Genomic DNA, 6,501 nt, shown 5'->3' with positions numbered 1-6,501 from the left:
TAAGATATTCTCTTTCATCTATTCTACTTTATTCTTTTTTTTGAATATTTTTATTTAATCTACTAAACACAATTTTTTTTAATTCTCATCTTAACGAACTAACTAAGATGGGACATAGTAATATTAAAAGTGTGTCAATAATTTCAATTGGTTTTGGCTTGCGACAGAAAATTTGACACCGAAAAGCTACTCTATAATAGCATTCACAATGGCGGCTAGCGCACCGGCTAGCCGATTCGCGTCGCTAGCCGGTCGGCTAGCCGAACCATTGTAATCGGCTAGCGGCTTTTCGGCGATAAATCGGCGAGCTCTAGCCGATTTATCGGCGCTGGCCGATGCGCTCGCCGATGCGCTGGCCGCCATTGCAGGCTGGCGATCGGCGAGCAATCGGCCAACGCTATTTTTTATTTTTATTTTTTTGAATTTTTTTGAAACACTATATATACGCGATTTTAGTTTCATTTTCATTTGCACCACTTGTTTTAACGAGTTTTATCTCTCTCTAACTTTCTGTACAAGAGCAACATCGAGCGATGGACAACAACAACGAGTCCAGTCCGGCGACGAGCGGGTCTCAGACTCCCACGGTACCCGTGGAGTTTGGATGGACGAGTGGGTCTCAGACTTCCAAGATTGGAGGGCCGCAACTGACCCCACGGAGAAGAGGTTTCTTCACTCGATGCTCGAGAGCATGCGGGTCGATTTGGATGCCGCGAGGCCACAAATGGGGGGCTCAGACGCGGGCTCAGATGCCACCGGTGTGGAGGTCCCGGGTGGCAGCGGCAACGACGGCGACGACGATGAGGAATAGAGAGAGGCGGGGCTCGTGTGTGGAAGGTCGGTTTTTTTTTATTATGTACTTTTTTTTATCTATGTACCTTTTTTTATTTAAATGAAATGAATGAATTTTCCTGTATATGTCTCGTAAATTTAATTATGTAATTTATCGTAAATTTAATTTCGTAAATGTAGTTGTTTTTAAATTATATTTATTACGGCTAGCCTGTGGCTAGCCTTAGGCTAGCCTATTTGATTAAAATGATGATGTGGCAGGTGGATTTTTAGTGCTGATGACGTGACAGGGAGAGAGAGTGACTAACATGTGACTAGTCTATAGCTGACCTATTGCCATCGTAGAGGCTCTAATGTATTAAATGACAACAAATAGTACAAAATAATGAGTTACATTTGAAAATAATGGAACAATAGAAATACAAATGACATGTACTTTTTATAATACTAGTTACCAAAATCATAGATTATGCCATAATAATCAAACATCGATCCGAAATTTCTTATCATTTAAATATCATAATGACTACTCGAAAAACTTAGCTCTATCAATTCATTAGTCAACCTTTAAACTTTGGAAGTTGTGAAGAACCTATCATAACTGCCACATTAACTGCCGGAAATTGACGTGGCAACAACAGCTCATTTTAATTTACGAGTAGTGATAAATTAACAAAAATCGTATATATAAAGTTGGACAATTTAGGAATTTTACATTTATAATAAATGAATCATAATTAATTATAACAATGTAGTACGTGATTACCCTTCTATGAGCATTTAGGAAAAATTAAGTTTTCCATAATCGGCATTTTCACATTTAGGAAATAATTTACTACTACATCTTTGCAAATTGTAATCAATTACGTACATAATATACATTAGTTGTATAATTTATTATTACTATTCTTCTTCTTCTTCCATTAACAATAATGAGGATATTTCTTCCTTCAACTTATTTTTTTAGTTTTACCATCAAATGAAATAATTATTTTATTAATAAATATTTTTTATAATTTCTAGTTATAAAATGGCTACATGCATATATACTTAATTCTTAGTATTATCATCAAACGAAATAATCATAGTCATTCACATCCAATTAAATTATACTCCAATTAAATAATTTTTAAAATTTGTAAATTATCTCCTATATGAATATATTCTTAATTAATAAGTGTTACTATAAAAAAAGAAACAACAATAGTATTTCACATCCAATTAATTTTTTAGTACTACTAAGTAATTCTTAATTAAATTCTAAACTTAAAAAATGACTACATGCATATATACTTAATTTCTTAATTAGTGCTATCACAAAACGAAATAATCATAGTCATTCACATTTAATATTTTATAATTAAATAATTTTTAAAATTTGTAAATTATACTCCTAAAAAATAACTATATGAATATATTCTTAATTAATAGTGTTACTATCAAAAGAAAAAACAATAGTTTTCGCATCCAATTATTTTTTTAGTACGAAGTAATTTTTAAAATTCTAACTTATAAAAATGACTACATGCATATATATTTAATTTCTTAATTAGTACTATCATCAAAAGAATAGCCATTTGCATCTAATTATTCTTACATGATTTTTAAATTTCTTAGTATAAAAAATGACTATATCATATATATACTTAAAATAATGACAATATGCATATATACTTAATTACTAAGTGTTACCATCAAACAAAATAATCATAGTCACTCGTAACCAGTGACTATTTTATTATTAAATAATTCTTAAAATTCTAAGCTATAAAAATAACAACATGGACATATGCTTGATTTTTTAGGCAATGTTTGGTTGCCAAATATCTATTAGAGAAAGTAATCTGATTTATTTTAAACTCTTATGTTTATTTTGATTCCTTAACTTCTTAGTATTATCATCACACAAAAAAATTATAGTTATTCACATCCAACTATTTTATTATTAAATAATTTTGAAATTTCGGAATTTAAAAACATGGCTACAAGCATATATATTTAATTTATCAGTGTTATTATCCCAATAAGTAATAATAGTATTTTTTAATTCAATTATTTTATAATTAAATAATTCTTAAAATTTTATGTTATAAAAGCAACTACATGCATGTATACTAAATTTCTTAGTATTATCATCAAACAATTTATTCATAGTCATTCACATCTGATTATTTTATTATTAATTTTTTAAATAAAAATTCTAAGTTATAAAAATGACTATATATATACTTGATTTCTCATCAAACGAAATAATCATAGTCATTCACATTTAATTATTAAATAATTATTAAAATTTAAATTTATAAAAACAACTACTTAATTTCTTAGTATTGTGATTATCAATTGGAGTCATCGTAGTCATTTGCATTCAATTATTTCATTAATATTTAATTTGTAATTATAAAAAATGGCTACTTCATTTGTACAAAATCTCTTATTGCTAGTCCAACAAAATAATATTAGTATTTTTTATCTAATTATTTTATTATTAAATAACTCTTAAAATTATAAGTTACACTGTATATGAACAACTATATGTATGTATACTTAATTTTTTAATATTATCATTTAACCAAATAATAATACTAACACTTTGCATTCAAATATTTTCTTATTAAATATTTCGTAATGCTTTGCCATCCAATAAAATAATAATACTATTTTGCATTCAAATTTTTTTTATTGAATAATGTTTAATGCTTTAGGAAAAATGTTATCAACCAAATTGTTAGTGTAACCTCAATTTATGCGATCTTTCCAAATAAGTGGTACTTTTATTTTGAAGTGATCATCCATATTTAATATTTTCACACTCTATTTCCATAAATATTAATGTAATTTGACATTGATTGAACTTTACAAATATAGCAAAAGGGCAATTAAGTAAAGAAATAATAATTAATAAGAAAACCGATTTAAATAAAAATTGGTTTAAAATTTGATTGTATGTACAATTTTTGTTAATTTATCTTTACCTTTAATTTACCATAACTACATACTTCTCAATCACTGATTAATTATTACACAAACTTTCATTTAACTAGTTAAGAATAATTATAGTATTATAGTATAAAAATTATTAGTGTATGCGTATAATATTATTGTTAGCGTGAGAAAAAGCATATAATGGAAAATTCATTATTGTTTACGTAAAACTTCATAAAATACATTATATTTATATATCTTGTTAAAAATTAATCTCAATTATCGATCAAGATCTTTAAGTGGACTCTACCTAGAGCTTGTTTTACAGTTAACATTCTATCAAAAAACAAATTTTACCTTGTGTATTAAATAAATACTATATATATATTAAAATAAACGAGGCGTATAAGGTAATATATATTTTTGTAAAAATTTAAAATGTTAAATAGTAGTAAATAGTAATATAATACAGATCATATAATTCTGGAAACTCGTGGGTGTGTAACTCTATGTAGACTAAAATTATGTATGAGCATTGTGTATTAATTTTACCTCGAATAAGCCTGAAAAATTGTAAAAGGATAACTGAAAAGCGAAATGTAAAAGAAAGTTTCTATCGTATTTACATGTATGTATTTCACTTTTCTGTCTCTTTGGTTTCTTCCCGTCGTGTCATACGCTTTTCTTGCTAAATGGAGAAGCGTACGTCACTTGGGAGGCGGCGGCAGTGGCAGTGGCAACGGTGGCCGATGTGCCTCCACCAATATGGACCAAAGCACATGGACGTCTTCATAAGGGCACGATTTCACATCCTCGTACAAAATGTACATCCCTCTACCTAACAAAAATCCGAACATGAAAAACATAGAAATTAAGAAATATTGTAAGTGCATGATGATCATCTACTATACTTACTCTTCTTCTTAGCAGCATTTAGACGAATCCACAGCTTTTTGAAGGGAGAGAGGAGGGATTGCAGCCACCCCATTTAGAGGAGAGGGTGAGTGGTCAAGACATATTCAACAATTTACACAAGTTTGTAGAGAGAAATACTACCGAGCTTAGAGAGAGAAACTTCAAGTGTGTTTTTGCTTAGACAGGAGTCATGTTTAGGTTCTTTACACTTTCCCTTTTTTCTATTAGAAACGTTGCTATAATTCTTTGCAATTGCAAATCAATCATGCGAACCACATTTCCTTTGGTAAAATGTCTATTTCAAATATAATAGTATTTCCCTTGTAATAGAAGAGCCCTATTTACCTAGAAGGAGCCTTTTTTATTTTTTATTTTTATATTTTATGTGCCTTTCACTTCTTTCTCAGTCCAATATTTATTCTATAATTCTACTTCACATATCTTATAATTTAATTTATCATATCTAATATGTAATATTATAATTCTTATAGACAAGTCTCCATTTATTTTCTTTTAGTACTTTGCAGCTGTTTTTATATATCAATTTACATATACCGACACAACTCTTTTGTAGCTATATAAATTTAAACGTGTGAAATTCTAAAAATAATTGATATTACTCCTACTAAGCAACCATGAAGCCCGGTCGAATTTTTTTAATAACTCGTTGATTTATTTATAATGTGGCATTTATAGTTTGTCTACACAATACTAATTTCCTTAACTTTTTTAGCATAATGTAATGTCATATCTATGTTCTTCGTGTATTTTAAGGGAACATTTCTGATAGGTGGTAGAAGTATGTCTTACGTATTTGAATGATGTTGGTCCATGCTACTATTAAAAAGTTATACGTGTCAATTCAGTATTAAGAATAAAGGTCAAAATTGGCCCTAAACATATGGTCATTTTACGTTTTTGGTTATAAACATTATCTTTTGGATTTTGTGGTTTTGAACATATGAAAATTTGATCATTTTGGTCCTCCGTCAACTATTCCGTTAAAAACTAACGGTCAACGGGTTTAATCTCAATTTTGACCAAATTAAACTTTTAATTCTGATTTTTTACTCCCTAATTAATTCTCTAATTATTATTAGGAATGGTGCCGGTGAAGGCATTGTGAGACAAATTAAGAACGGTTAGATTCCTCCACAGAGAGAAATCCAAATGGGGTGGCCCAGAGAAACGGTTATAGTGAAGATAAAGAAAGGTTAGGTTTTTCAAGCCTCCAAAATCAAGCGGGAAAGACCCATTAATGGCGTTGGATCTGAGGCTCAAGATCTGCAGAGCTGATAAGCGGCCGAGTGTGTTGGCCGGAATAGGGCCGTGGAGGCCGATTCCCGACAACCTCACTGAAATTACTCTGTTGCCCTCATCGTCGCAGGAGATTCCGGTCCAGTTGTGGCAAATTGGGGAATTCGCATCCAGTTCAGAGAGTGAGAATGAGGGAGATTGTTTGCAAAATCTAGCAATGGTTGCTTGTCACTTTTAAGAAGAGTTTTTTCAGCAGCATTGCATTTCAAGAAGAGTTTGCTGCAATTAGCGAGCTGAATTGCCGTTGATATTGTTGTTGAATTTGAAATTCCTCAGCCTTTTTTTGAATGATTTGGATATTTTACTTATTTTGTGAAAGAATTGGGTGTTTATTTATTTCGGATTTAGATGCATCATCTTCGTGTTTAATAATGGTGTTGGATTACTAATTTTTACCCATTGTTTGATTTCAATATTTGGTTAAAGGATTGAGATTATACTACGTGATAAAATGTTTAGGGTTTAAAAGAATATTTATAAAAAATAATTAGGGAATTAATTATGGAGTAAAAAATCAGAATTAAAAGTTTAATTTGGTCAAAATTGGAATAA

General features: G+C 29.7%; 1 long non-coding RNA gene across 1 annotated transcript; it reads right to left on the bottom strand.

The window, feature by feature from the left end:
* Positions 1–4,215: 4,215 nt before the first annotated feature.
* Positions 4,216–4,842, bottom strand: LOC125191999 (uncharacterized). Its single transcript, XR_007171286.2, has 2 exons — positions 4,633–4,842; positions 4,216–4,555 (listed from the first exon to the last, which is right to left on the bottom strand). It is a non-coding gene; the product is annotated as an uncharacterized LOC125191999 (long non-coding RNA).
* Between the last annotated feature and the right edge of the window lie 1,659 nt (positions 4,843–6,501).

Source organism: Salvia hispanica, chromosome 4, assembly GCF_029641045.1.
Source record: "Salvia hispanica isolate PSC_SH4W2 chromosome 4, Shi_PSC_v1, whole genome shotgun sequence".
Taxonomy (NCBI): Eukaryota; Viridiplantae; Streptophyta; class Magnoliopsida; order Lamiales; family Lamiaceae; genus Salvia; species Salvia hispanica.
Note: the sequence above shows the minus strand (reverse complement) of the source record. Positions and strands in the feature narration are given on the sequence as shown.